The 15,541-nt window shown below is 40.0% G+C and overlaps 1 pseudogene; it reads left to right on the forward strand.

The window, feature by feature from the left end:
- The first annotated feature begins 10,528 nt into the window (after nucleotides 1–10,528).
- On the forward strand, nucleotides 10,529–11,820 carry LOC116669224 (annotated as a pseudogene).
- The last annotated feature ends 3,721 nt before the right edge of the window (nucleotides 11,821–15,541 follow it).

The following is a 15,541-nucleotide window of genomic DNA, read 5'->3' on the forward strand; positions in this document are numbered from 1 at the left end:
AGTGCTGCACCATACATGGTTTATCACACGTAATCTGAAGTTTAACACTTAAATAAGTAATAGACACAAACCATGGCACTTAACAGTACACTTTGGGGCTCATCTTTTCCCACAAATCAAAATACTTCTTACGTCTTATTAAATATTCCACATTAAAAAATAATAAAATAATTCAAAGTTGTTTTTTTTTTTTAAATCTAAGCTGGAATCTTTTGGAAATGTTTTCCTTTAAAACACCCATTGTGGGAGGGAGGGGGAGAGCTCAGAGGTAGAGCGCATATTTAGCATGCAGGAGGTCCTAGGTTCAATCCCCAGTACCTCCATTAAAACAAACAAACAAACAACAAACCTAATTACGTCCCCTCAAAACAAACAATAAAACAAAAAATTAAAAAAAAATAACCATTGTGATGGCCTTTGGTTCAATAATACTTTACATGTTGTTTTCACATACCTCACTGTATTTTGAGCTTCCTCCTCAGATCCCTGTGAATTCTGTGGGACAACTTTTTAATTCCAAAAGGGACTTGGTTCTATTTGGAGCTGGTGGGGTGGGGAGATGGAAGCAGACCCTGAATTGTGTCTTCCACTGGAATTCGGACATGTCTGGACTTTGTAAGCTGGACTCAACAGAAGTTTTTGTTTTCTGGAAGCTTGTTGTGTAGGTTTCTGGACACCTTAGGTGGAGAGAATTGAGTTAATCATATCCCTTAGTTCATGGCATAACATCGTCATCAAGGAACTGCTCTTATTTTATTCAATTATATTTTTCCTTTTATACCCCATCCTTAGTCCATTTATATTGAGTTCAAAACAGGCTAGGCTAGTCTCTAGTTACGGGGAGAGGCGGGTGTTGGGCAGCAGTGTTCCTGAGATGCTGGTAAAGCTTTGGTTTTTTATTTTTTAATTTTCTTTAATTGAAGTATAGTTGGTTTACAAAGTTGTGTTAATTTTTGGTATATAGCGTAGTGATTCAGTTATGCATATATATATTATTTTTAAAATAGTATATATATATGTATATACACACACACACACATATATTCCTTTTCATATTCTTTTTAAATCTATGTCATGGTTATATATAGTTATTCCCTTTGCAAAAATTCATTGTGTTATATACTTATGATTGGTGCGGTTTTCTGTATATATGTTACACTTCAATTAATTTTACTTAAAAAAATTCTGCTGGAATTTTTAATGGAATTACAAACATTTTTAGATTAATTTGGGAGAGAATTGACCTCTTAGAATTGCTGTCATCATACCCATGACCATGCTGCTAAAATTTTGTTAAGAGGGATATTTGCCGCGAGGGATGTGGGTGTCTAGTTTTTTGTTTTTGTTGTTGCTGTTTTTCTCGTAATGTCTGAATTTAGTATCAGGGTCATACAGGCCTCGTGGAATAGGTTGGGGAGTATTCACTCCTTTTTAATTCTCTGGAAGAGTTTGTCAAGAATTGGTATATCTTCCTTAAACATGGGAGAATTCACCAACGAAGCTACTTGGGCTTGAAATTTTCTCTGTGGGACGATTGTAAACTTTAGATTCTATTTCTTTAATAGAGGGCCATTCAGGTTATCTGTTTCTTCTTTAGTGAGCTTTGGTGGTTTGTGTCTGTCAGGAAATTTGTTCATTTCATCTTAGTTGTCAAATTCATTGGTATAAAGATGAATTCCCTTATTATCCCCTTAATAGCTATAGAATCTGTAGGGGTGTTAGTGCCCTCATCCCTGTCTTGCTCACTTCTGTCTTCTCTTTTTTTTTTTTGCTGATTATTGTGGCTAAAGGTCTGTCTTTCTTTCTTTCTTTCTTTCTTTCTTTCTTTCTTCTTTCTTTCTTTCTTTCTTTCTTTCTTTCTTTCTTTTTCTTTCCTTTGAGTAAAAGTAGATTTATTTAGAGAGATACATACTGCATAGAGTGTAAAGCAAGATAAAGGCAAGGAAAGAGGTGTGGGAATTGGGTGCTCAGGTTAAAGTAAAAGTAGGTACACACTGCACAGACAGAGTGCAGGCCATCTCCAGAGAGGAGGGAGTGAAAAGGGGCCAAGGTTTTTCAATTTTATTGATCTTCTCAAAGAACCAGCTTTTGGTTTCATCGATCTTTTTCTATTGTGTTTCTTTTTTTTTATTCTAGTTTTTATTATTTCCTTTCTTCTGATTACTTTGGGTTTAATTTATTCTTCTTTTTCTAGACTCTTAAAGTGGAGGCCAAGAACATTGGTATAAGACAAACAGATCAATGGAAAAAATGGAGTTCAGAAACAGACCTGCACCTACACAGACAACTGATTTTTTTAAAAATAAAACTACAAAGATAACTCAGTGGGAAAAGGATGGTCCTTTCAACAAATAGTGCTAGAACAACTAGGTATCCATAAGCAAAAGAGTGAATTTTGATTCATATCTCACAACATATACCAAAAATAACACAAATGTATCATAGACCTAATATAAAACTTAAAAAACTAAAATTTCTAGGAGAAACCATAGAAAAAATATTTGCGATCTCTCATTAGGCAAAGATTTCTCAGTTACTGTTTGATGCTATATTGTTGGGTGCATTCTCATGTTCATGTGTTATTCATGTTCACTCTGTTCCTCTTACTACTTCTCTTTGTCTCTTGGGATGCTTTCATCTATCTTGGCAGCCATTGCACTTGCTTCCCTGGCTTCCTTTTGGTCCTTACTTGCCTAGTGTATCTTTTTCATCTCTCTTTCTTTTAACGTTTCAAATCTTTTTTCTTTAAGTGTCTGTCTTGTAGAAAATATAATGTTGGATTATTTTAAAAATCCAATTTGAGAATGTTTTTATTGGTGCATTCAACCCATTTACATAAATTTTAATCAGCAGCATACTAGGTCTATTTCTACTAGTTTCATATTTTCTAAGTCATACTTTCATCTTGTTTCTTTTTTATGCTTTTCCACTTTTCATTGGATAGAAAACATTTTGTTCTGCTGTTTGAAAGGGTTGTACATTACATTTTTATTCTTCTGGGGCTTCTCTCTCACGCATTAATATGTATACTTCCCTCCATTTAACTTCTTAAACTATTTGTTTTCTCCCAAAGAAACATGTACCGGGTACACTTCACTAGCTCTGGTCTTTTCTCTTTTTGCTCTTGGTATTATCTAGAGTTGGGTTATGGCTTATTATACTTTTTCTTTTTCTGTTTTTCTCATAATTTATTCCGATAGCAAAAAACTTGACTAATTTATTTCCATGCCATATATCTCAAAACATTCTCTGGCTTTATTTTTTCTCCTTGCTGGACAACTCCCCTCAACAATATCTCCAAAATGGGGTCTTTGTGTGGGAAATCTTCTGAGGGTCTCCTAGAATACCTGACACCATCTTCAAATTATTCCCTCACTTCAAAGATAGCTTAGCTGGATATAAAATTCTCTGGTCAAAATTCCTTTCTTTCAACACTTTGAAAACATCTCTCTAGTGTCTTCTTGCCTCCTACTGAGGATTCTGATGTCAGCCTACTTCTTGTCCCATTAGAGATTATCTGCTTTTCTCTCTGGAGAGCTCCATAAAAACAAGATCTTTGTTTTGTTCATGGCTTCATGTTTAATGCCTAGATCAGTGCCCGGCCCAGTCTGTCAGTCAGCATTTGCTGGGTGAATGACTCTTACACCATTCTGCCTATGGGATCAGTGTTATTGGCAGCTGTGGGCTAACACTGGGGAACAAGGTAGACAGGTGTTATGTGATTTGACAAGAAAGCCACACAGAAGCCTCAGCTAGCCTTCCAGTGCTTGTAATGACCAACTGAAAGCATATCCCCATGGTTCAACTTCAGGGCAATATCATGTTCAAAAAGCAGAGGACAATAGCCAAGAATTAATTTAAAGGATGTTTTCTCCCTCTCTTTCCTTTCTCCATAGGGATGTATCATTCCAGCAACTCTTTCCTCTCTGGTCCTTTTCTGCTTATTCTCTGTATCTGCATCAAGAAACGTATCCCTGACCAAAGTGGACAGTGAGTAGGAGCTGGGGACGTGGACAAGGGAGGTGAGAAATTAGGCTGGCAGTCAGAGTCTTAGGGAGGGATTCTGTAAAAACTCTCTTGTTAATCATTTATATTCCTGAAACTACCCTGGCATTAGGTGTCTCGTGAGTGTTTCCCTCTAGCTGGATGACACCTCTTTCTCAGTCTATTCAACATCCACTTGCCTTTCAAGATACAGTGCAGATGTTACCCCCATGGGGCCTATGGTAACAATTAGGAACTCATCTACACATTATATTTGAGTGTACCTGCTTGGTAATAAAAATATGTTTCATTTCACCCAGGTGATAACATGTAATATTTGGAAGGGACCTCAGAGAAGGCATGATCTGACCTCTAACCAATGCTGACCATTTCTTAGCCTTGCATAATAGAATCAAACCCCAATTAGATCAGAATACCTGGAGGTTGGCTCAGGCATAAGGAATGTGTAAAAGCTTCCCAGATGAGTTTATGTGCAATCAGGACTGAGCATCACTACTCCAGCACCCTGACTAGTGTGTATCCAAGTCATCAGAGTACAGTGGTATACAGTACAAAATGTGATGACTTTGGGTTTTCAGGTTCAAACCAAAGCTCAGAGACTTTCCAGGAATGTGATCATGGACCAATGAACATCTCTGTGCTTCAGTTTCCATGTCTATAAAATGAGAATTTGAAAATACATCATCAGATCAAACTGCAGAATACACATGGACATCCAGACTTCCATTAAGTAAATTTTCAAATATGTAGGAAATTGCTTACACAATTTACAGTCTATATATTAATACTTATATTGTTTCTGTGATGAAGATTAAAGTAACTTGAAAGCCAAAAATTTTTTTAAATAAATAAATAAAATAAAATGGAGATAATAAAAACGCCACCCTCTGAAAGTGGTTGTGAGGGTTACCGGAGAGAACGAATGCAAAACACTTGCAGAACAATGCCTGATACACGCTGGTGCTGAATGTGGTAGCCAACCTTGAAGATGACCTCAAGGATTCTCACCACCTAGTATTCATGCCTCTGTGTAGTCTCTTCCCACAGTGAGGATTATAGAAATGACAGACTGTGACTTCAGAGGCTAGGTCAGAAAAGGTCTCAAATCCCTTGCTGTGGTGGAAGACAGCTACTACACTGTGAGGTCAAAACTCAGATACTCCTTGGAGAGACTCACAGTGGGGGAACCGAGGCCTCTTGCCAGCAGCCATGCTAGTGAGCCAGCTTGAACCAGATCCTCCAGCCCCAGTCAAGCCTTCAGATGACTGCAGCCCCACTGGGATCTTGACCATAACTTCATGACAGATCCCATGCCAGGACCACTCTTCTAAGCCACTCCTAAATTCCTGACTTACATAAATTACATGAGATAATAAAGGTTTATTATTGTTTTAGGCCACTACATTTTGGAGTAACTTGTTATGCAGCAATAGATGACCAAACGCCCAATAAATCTATCATCATTATTATTATAAGGCACTTCCTAATTTTGAGCTGAAATCCACCTTCTCACAATTTCCACCCTCTCTTCCAGTTCCGTTTTCTTCAAGCCACAGAGAAAGAATATAATCATTCTTCCTCGTGGTCAAAATGCTCAGGGGCTGTTTTCATGCCAACAATTTAATTAATCAGGCCTTAGCTGAAGGACACTCACTGTGCCAGGCACTGGGGTTGCAAAGATAAGTAGGACAGGAACTCTGCTCAGCCAACGTCCCTCCATGGGGGAGGTGTTGTAATGAAGGGACATGACTCCCAGATGGAGGAGAAGGAGGTCCCAAGAGAAGCATAACTGGTTCTACTTAGAGAGGTGAGGGAAGGCTTCTCAGAAGAAGTGGCAGTTGCTGAAGCCTAAGGGATGAATAGGAGTTTACGAGGCAGACAGAAGGGGAAGTCCACCTTCACCCCCCAACCTGAGCGCTTTCTCCTCCAGGTCACTCATCTCCTCCTCTTGTCAAACTTTTGGCACTATTTTGAGTCCCTCCACTACCCCACCCCCACTCCCAATCTTGGTAACTCCACTCAGGACATGCCCTTTCCTCTCACACGGTGGAGCATCCAGACAGAGCCAAACCTCCTCCAGGGTGGTCTGACCAGCATGGAGTAGAGTCAGCCATCCCCTTTCTTTTTCTGGAAGTTCCACTGGGTCCAGGCCTGTCTGAGGTTTTCTTGGCACCCACATCCTCTGACTGACTCATGCTGGGCCTACGGGCGTCTGGACTGCTCAGTCACTTTTCACACGTGCTCCTCTTAAACCACATCTCCCCCGGCTTTGTACTTCTGCTGTTGTTTTGTTTTCACAATTTTTCATGGGTATTTTGAAGTTTGATCATTTGATCTACACAAACTGCTCTTCTCACCTCCCGGTTGGCAGAGGCCACGTGGAAGCAAACTGGGCCACAGAAACTCACTTTGGAACACGCCCTGGAAACAGAAACCCTCTGTCATTCTAAGGCCATTGTGGTTAGCGGTGATTCAGACTCACTGCAGTTTCAACCAGCCTTCAAAGATCTCACCGGATAAGAGGCTGTCTCGGATTTGGAGATGCCTTCTATGAGGGAGAGGCCATGATGGGGGTGTGGGCTGTGATGCTTTGCAGGAGCGGAGCGCAGACGGAAGGAAATTGGAAGGGGATGTTTGTCTGGTTCCCCACGGCTCCCACCTTCCCCGGTCAGGGAGAATTGGGCCATTGTCTAGGTGGAAGGCTTGGCTTGTTTATCTTCTTAGGCCCAGTTTGGTACAAGGTTTTCACTTGGTTTTTCTTCTACCCAAAAAGCAACCACAGGAAGGGGCTGACCTGCCTTTGGCAAGTGTCCAGTCCACGTTCTCCTTTTCCATTTCTCAGCCTCTTTCCCCCCAGTCACCAGCTTCTAACAGCAAATAAGAAGAGCAAGCTTCCCCTTTGGTCCCATCAAAGACAGCATTTAGTCATTCTCTCATTCAACTAGTGTTTGTTTATTGAGTTCCTACAATGGGCCAGGCATTGTTCTAGGTGCTGGGGCTCCTAATGGGAAAGACAGAGTCCCTGGCATCAAAAGGTCACAGTGCTGGGAGGGATCTCAGCGGTATTAGAAGCAACACAGGGGAGGTGGGAGCACATAAAAGAGGCATTTGACCCAGCTTGAAAGGAATTATAAAAGTTTTCCAGGAGAGGAGACATATAGGCTGATCTTGAAAGTAGAGTTAAAGTTAGCCCTAGAGAATAAGAATTATTATCATAGCTTTTATTAAGCATCTTCTCGGTGCCACATACTGTGTTAAAATCTTTGCATATATATTATTTTGTTTTAATCCTCACAATACCACTAAGAGGTTGCTACCGTAATTATTCCAGCTTTACAAATGAGGAAAGTGAGGTTTAGAAGGGTCCATTTGCTCTCAGTTTTACTGATAATAAATAGCAGAAGTGAGATGTACACTTAGATTTCTCTGATTCTGGAGCCCATTCCTTTTTTTTTTTTTTTTTTTTTTTTTTTTATTGAAGGGTAGTTGATTTACAATGTTAGTTTTGGATGTATAGCAAAGTGACTCAGTTATACATATGCTTTTTTTTTTCAGATTCTTTTCCATTATATGTTATTACAGGAAATTGAATATAGATACCTGCACTATATACTAGGTCCTTGTTATCTATTATATATATAGTAATGTGTGTCTGTTAATCCCCAGCCCCTAAATTATCCATCCTCCCCCCTTTCCCCTTTGGTGACCATAGTTTTTTTTCATATCCATGAGTCTGTTTTTGATTTGTAAATAGAATTTGTATCTTTTTTTAAGATTCCACATATGTTATATCATATGATATTTGTCTTTCTCTGTCTAACTTACTTCACTTAATATGGTAATCTCTATGTCCATCCATGTTGTTGCAAATGGCATTATTTTATTCTTTGCTATGGCTGAGTAATATTCCATTGTATAATATAGACCACATTTGCTTTATCCATTCATCTGTCGATGGACATTTAGATTCCTTCTGTATCTTGGCTATTGTAAATAGTGCTGCTGTGAACATTGGGGTGCATGTGTCTTTTTGAATTATAGTTTTCTCTGGATATGTGCCCAGGAATGAGATTGCTGGATTATATGGTAAATCTATTTTTAGTTTTTAAAGAAACCGCCATAGTGTCCTCCATAGTGGCTGCATCAACTTACATTCCCACCAACAGTGTAGGGTGGGAATCCACAGGGTTCCTTTTTCTCCGCACCCTCTCCAGCATTTATTATTTGTGGTCTTTTTGATGATGGCCATTCTGACTGATGTGAGGTGATATTTCATTGCAGTTTGGATTTGCATTTCTCTAATAATTAGCGATATTGAGCACTTTTCATGTGCCTCTTGGATGTCTTCTTTGAAGAAATGTCTATTTAGGTCTTCTGCCCATTTTTTAATTGGGTTATTTGTTTTGGACATTATTTAATTTTAATGTATTTCTTTATTTTATTTATTTTTTGAGAGGATAATTAGGCTTATTTATTTAGTGTAACGGCATTGGGGCTTGAACCCAGGACCTCATGCAGGCTAAGTAGGCACTCTACCATTGAGCTGTACCCTCTCTCCTAAATTTGATGCATTGGCAGTTTGAAAATGAATACTTTAAGAGAAACTTACTTGTCTAATGGGTATAGAATTTCAGTTTAGGATGATGAAAAAGTTCCAGAGATGGTTAGTGATGATGATTGCACAACAATGTGAATGTACTTTATGCCACTGAACTGTACACTTAAAAATGGTGAACATGGCAAATGCTATGTTGTATATATTTTACCACAATTTAAAAATCGCTTCAATCTCAAGAAAGAAAGACGGAGGAAGGAAGGGACTTACTAAAGGCAACGTGGACTTCTGGAACAGAGGAAGGACAATAATGGGAAAACTTGTGAGCTCTGAATAGAGTCTGCACTTTAGTTAATATTGTTGTATCAAGTTAGTGTCTTCGTTTTGACAAATCTATCATAGTTGTATAAGATTTTAACATTAAGGGAGACTGGGTGAAGAATACACGGCAAATCTTTGCAACTTTTCTGTAAATCCAAAATTATTCCAAATTAAACTTTTGTTTAGATAGAAAATAAAATTATAAACATTATTAGAAATACCATTCAATTCATGAGGTTCCCAACGCATAAACTAATTTTGTGCAAGACACCCATATTGTTTCATAAAACGAATGAGAACTATATGACCTACTAAGTGGAATTCCACAGTTCGGTCATGCTCCCATCACATTCTGAGTCTCTAGATCCATCTGCCTGGATTGTGCAGATTGTGTTGAACAGTCCCTCTCAGATCCAATCTACATATTGACTCAGAATCAATGAATTAAAAAATATCCTGAAACATGGAGCAATCCGACATCCTGTGCCTCCCAAAGTGATGCAATACGACACACACTGCTTCACATCTGAAGGACTCTTACCCAAATGATTAACCTGAATTTAGTTAAGCCTGTAGGTCCAATCTGGGGGGAATGCAGGAGACAGAGGAACAAGCTCTATGACACCACAAAGAAAGAAGCCAAAATCCAGAACCTGAGGCATTCTAGAAAACACCAGGCATGACCTCCTCAGAAAAGTCAAAGTTGGAGACGTTTGACCGTGAAGAGGGGCAGAAAAATGAGGAAGTAGGAGCTAGAAGGAGTCATGGGAGGGCTTTTTTTCTCATCTCAATTTCTAGTCTTTTCTTAGCTGGGGGATGAGGAAGATCCTCAGGTGGCTGTGGGGGAGGGAAATGTCCTCGGTCTTCCCTTGTTCTGGTTCTGTTGTGTGGTGCTTCTGCACAGTACGTTGCCATGGCCAACGTTAGAATGTTTCTTCCTTCTATCATGGGTTTTAATTTTCTCTGCAGAGAGTTTTGTCTGTTTCTCTCCCTGTGTACTCCATGAATGTTTAATGAAAGAGTAAACAAAGTTAAGGTTATAAACAAGTCAAGGAGGGCTGTTCTGTACTCAAAGAGAGTTAAGAGCAAGGCTGGGATTAGGGTGTTGTGAGTGAGGCCTTTGCCTTAAGTGCAACATTTAAGAAGATGCCAAAAGACCCAGTGATCAGAAAGGTCCTACCGTATAGCACAGGGCACTATATTCAATGGCTTGCAGTCACCTGTAATGAAAAAGAATGTGAAAAAGAAGGGGGGAGGGTATAGTTCAGTGGTAGAGCACATGATTATCATGCATGAGGTCCTGGGTTCAATCCTCAGTACCTCCTCTAAAATAAATATATAAATAAATAAACCTAATCACTCCCTCCTCCACACACACACACAAAAGCTAAAAAAAATGAAAAAATATATATGTATAACTGAATCACTATGCTGAACATGAGAAACTATTATGACATTGTAAATCAACTATACTCCAATTTTTTTTAAAAAAAAATGTTTAGACAGTAAAAACAAACAAAAAAGATTCAATGATCAAGAGAAATTATATTTTAATGCAATATTTTTAAAAACCAAAATTAATGAAAAAAACCCCACAATGAATAAAATATCAGAAGTTTAAATAAAGACTGAATTTTCACAGTCTTGTCTCTCATTCACCTCACCCTAATCCCAGCCCCTTGCCCTCAAATTTTATTTACAGCTTTTTCACCAGGGACTCGTCAGCATGGGCCACATTCACACCAAGACTATGAAGAACGCAACCCCAACTTATCTCCAAGAAGTACTACACGCACCTGGGCGACTACCTCTACGCTCACCAGCAGGTGTGCAAGAAGAAGGCTGTCATTCCCAGCAAAGCTCTGCAGGAAGACAGCAGGCAATGTCACACATCTGATGAAAAGGACACAGAGAGGTCATGTGAGGTGTCTCCATCAAGCTGCAGGAGCAGGAGAGAGCAAGGAGAGATGATTACACTGCTGGGGTCTCCTCTGCCCAGGATCAGGAAATCACTAAAGTAGATCCTGACACCAGGAAACGCTGCAGCTCTCAGACTTTGGCAGCCTGTCCAACCTCCAGGTCACTCAGCCCACGGCTGGGACAGATTTCAAAACACCACGTGGAGGCGTTTGAATCTTTCTGCTGTGCTGTCTGCAAATGACCGCATATTTTCAGTAAATCTCGGACAACGACAATGATGGCAACAACAGAAACTTTACACAAACAGGCAGCTGGCCTGCAGTCTGTAATGTGCCAAATTGATTTTTTGAAATATTGTGTTGAAATATTATTTCCCTTGAGTACTGAGTTTTTCAGTGCCCTTTAAATCACCTTACTCTAGTCCCTGCCCTGCTTAAGATTAAGAGCACATATGCCCCTTGATTGGATCCTGATTCAGAAAAACCAGCATCTACAAATGACCTTTTGTGGAATAAACTAAAAGAATGGTTTAAGACGATACTGGGGAGGATGTTTACTTTTTAGGTGATAATGACATTGGAGTTATGTAGATGTCCTTATGTCTTGAAGATGGCTTCAGCAAAAGGTACATATTTTACATATATAAATGAAACAGAATGTAAACACGATTTCATTTTGGTGGTGGATATATGGGTATACATTGTACTATTCTTCCAATTTTTCAATACATTTGATACTTTTCATGATAAGAGGTTTTACAAAATCCTATACAAGCCAGACTTTTATAATAATAGAGTAGATTGAAGGCCAGCTGGAGGAGGCTGATTGCCACGTGTTGGGGAAGGGAGAACGGAGGCCCCTCCCTTGCCCTGAAACTAACACAATCCTACTTTCAGTGCCTCCCCGCCCATCTTAACTGCTGCCTGTCCTTGCTCCAGATCCATGAGAAACTAGGGGTAATGGCACAATAAAATTTCAACTTAGCTTGAAATGCAGAATTTCAAATGAATAAATTTCAAATTAACAATATCATTTCACCCCCTCCTGTGTTGTGTTTCTTTCTCCTGGTATTTCCCCAGGGGTGGCCAACGGGCAGCAGGCGAGCCTCACGTCAGACCTGGGAAAGGAAGGAAGATGTGAACCCTTTTATTACATAGGGCAGAGGGGGTCACAAGTGAGACTCTGACCAGCAACATTGGTGCCACCTGGGACATCATAACAACTCCTGGTTTCCTACCTCAGATCTACCAAATCTGAAACTCCGGGCTGTGGCCAGGCAGTCTGTTGTAATAAGTCCTCCAGGTAATTCTGGTACATGCTCAAGTGTGAGAACTACTGGCACAAAGATGTACACACAAGCCATTGAATATGGTTCTCTGTGCTATACAATAGGACCTTGTTGTTTATTTATTCTGTACCTAGTAGTTTGTATCAACCAATCCCAAACTCCCAATTTATCCCTTCCTCCCCCAATTCTCCCTGGTAAACATAAGTTTGTCTTCTATGTCTAAGAGTCTTTTTCAAAAAACACACAGTCTTTAAGACAGCAAGGTTAATTTTCCAGCCTAGAAGAAGTACATTCCTCTCAAAACCATCCTCTTTCAAATAATGCACTTTTCAATATGAACTAGTTTACTTTCCCAGGGACTTTAAGGCCAGGAAGTAGATATCCTGTAAGTGCGGTTATTGTGAATCATTTCCCAGATTCTACACTTCCATGAAAAATTAAGTTTCTAAACTTGCAAAGATGAAAAACAGATCCAACACTGATATCTGACCCCACCAAGAAGCAGACAAGGAGGAGGGTATAGCTCAGGGGTAGAGCTGCATGCTTAGCATGCATGAGGTCCTGGGTTTGATCTCCAGTACCTCTATCAAAATAAATAAATAAACTTAATTACCTCCCCACCCCCCTAAAAAAGACAAAACAGACAACAACAGCAACAAAAAAAAGCAGAAGCCTGGGAGACCTATTCTGTGCAGACACATGCACAACCCAAGTGTTTGCTGAGCACGTCCTGTGTGCCAGCCACAGGCACATTTCCCTCCCTTCCTTCTTCTCCCAACCTGAGCACATTTCACATTTTCAAAACTTGGTGGAAATTTCCTGTCCAATTTAGACTTTGGCCTTTAGAGGGACAAGATTAGGGAAAGAGAAGACCTGGAATGAAGAACTAGGGGGAGACAAATGTTAACCACTATATATAAAAATAGATAAAAATACAAATTTCTTCTGTATAGCACAAGGAACTATACTCAATATCTTGTAATAACCTTTAATGAAAAATAATATGAAAATGAATATATGTAAATATACATGCATGACTGGGACATTAGGCTGTACACCAGAAATGGACACATTGTAACTGACTATACTTCAATTAGAAAACAACAACAACAACAACAACAACAACAACAACAACAACAACAACTATAGGGAAAGAGAGGAGGCTCTTAAGTGACAGAAAGTTGCTCAGAACATAGGGAAGGAGAAGAAGCCATCAAAAGCAAATGGAGTGTTTGCAGGCAGCACCTAGACTATGTTTAGGTGTTTGAAAGTGTTCCTGGGAGGCTGGAGAGCCCAGATGACTGAGTAGTAAAGAAGGGAGAAAGAGCATGGTAGTTTGAGGAGTGTGACATCACACTAGACAGGACTTAGAGATCTGGAGTGGTGAGAATAGATGATGGATAACAAAAGTAAATGGCTTGTCAAGGGCTTCTGCTCACCCAGAGTTGATGTGCATTTTACCTGCTTTTAATCATCACCAAAGTCCTGTGGAACATGTACCTCTGTTGGTCCCATCTGCCAAAGGTCAGATGGCTGTCAAGTGGCCAAGCTAGGATCTGAACCACCCTTTGGCTCCAGAGTCCAAGCTAGAGTAGGTGTGACTGGACTGCATGGAGGCTTCATTAAATGCTGGTGTTTATGTAGTGGAAATACACACAGCAAAATCAGTTAATGACTTCCAACAGTCTGGGTGTTAAATACTTCCTCCTTTGCCTTTGCACTGGGCTCCCACTTAGAGAATATTTGCATCCTTAAAGACAGTCTGCTTGTTTCCCCTTGGACAGCTTGGTGAAGAAGAGCACCAACTCCTGGAAAGCTTTCCTATTCACAGCCAAGGAGAGCCAAGTGAAAAGTTGGTTCCATTTTCCCCAGAGAGTGACAGTTCATTTAATTCCAACAATAAACTAGCTTCCAGGGAGAAAGGACTGTTTAAAGGTCTGTGTCAATTACACAGTGATTATGAAATTCCTGGTATGACGAATCCAGTGGCTGAACCTATGATTATCTGACATAATCCAAGAATATAAGTGTAACAGGCTCTTTGCCTCCCATTAAAGAGGAGTCAGTTTGTGTCTGTGCTACTTTATGGATGACTTCGCTCCTTTCCTAGATCTCTTCTGAGAAAGAGAGTAAATGTTTATCAAAAGGTTTCTGAGTTAAATTCAGTGTCCTGGAAGCTCTAAGGGCTATTTTTCATAGATGGCTCAAGGCCTGGGAATTCCAGTGTGTTGCTTTATATAATCTGAAGTACCAGAAAGGCCTTTGACCTTGAAGACTTCCTTTTAGTGATTTGCATATCCTTGCTAATGATTAGACTACCGGCTATCAGGACAAGCCTGTAACTTCCGGAAGAATTCCTTTTTTACTTATTTTTGGACATGTTACAATTTCTTTTCTCTTAAGAATACTTTGTAAATGGCAACTAAAAGAATACTTTGCAAATGGTAACTAAAACCCATGTGTAACACACCTATAAACATACCAGCTTTTAAAAATCAGAAGGCAAAAAATTGTCGCACAAACTCTGAGATCACTGACATCATTTTTAGAGAGAAGTCTAACAATCTCTGAAAGCTTGCCACCTCTCAGCCCCTTTCGGAGAAAAATGTTTGTGGTTCCCATGCACTGGGGGATGTGTTTAGGGGGCTGTGTTTTGGGTCCCGTGGCTGCGCTTCCCTGGCCAAAGCTGATTAGACCAAGGATTAGCACCTGCTTCTAAAGCGATCCTCTGTAGGACAGCAGCCAGTGAGATGTCCTGATACAAAAGTTAGGCAGAAAAGGAGGACCTTCTGAGGGATGGTGTCTGGCTGACTCAGTTGGACTGTGAGAGATGCTGAGGTAATTGGTCTGAAAAAAGAGGAAGTAGAAACAGTCGTGATATAGGCGGAAGTCTTAAGTCTCAAGCAAAAGACACCTGCTGCTGAGAGGCCAGCAAGATAACCAGGTATCTGTGTCATGTCCCAAATGCCAGTTTGTTTTCTTGATTTCCTGTTTTCTCTCTCTCACTTCTCCACAGTAACCTTGTAGTAAGCCCCCACTGACTGAGGAAACGTGATTAGAACTCCGTTTCTTACACCCACCCCCTGTGTCCATATCCTAATCACCAGAACCTGTGAATGTCACTTTATAGAACAAAAGGGACTTTGGATGTGTGATAAAATTACAGATTTTGAGATGGACAAACTGTCCTGGATTATTCAGTTGGGCTCAATGTAATCCCAAGGGTCCTTGTAAGAAGGAGAAAGGAGGGTCAGAGTCAGGAGTGGGGGTTGTGACCTTGGAAACAACAGGGTGAAGTGATGTGAGGAAGGGGCCAGGAGGCAAGGAATGCAGGCAGCCTGGAAAAGCTGAAAAAAGCAAGGAAATGGATTCTCCCCTGAAACTTCCAGAAGGAACCAGTTATTGAGGACACTTGGCTAAATCCCAGTAAAACTGATTTCACACTTCTGACG

Source organism: Camelus ferus, chromosome 16 (genome assembly GCF_009834535.1).
Source record: "Camelus ferus isolate YT-003-E chromosome 16, BCGSAC_Cfer_1.0, whole genome shotgun sequence".
Taxonomy (NCBI): Eukaryota; Metazoa; Chordata; class Mammalia; order Artiodactyla; family Camelidae; genus Camelus; species Camelus ferus.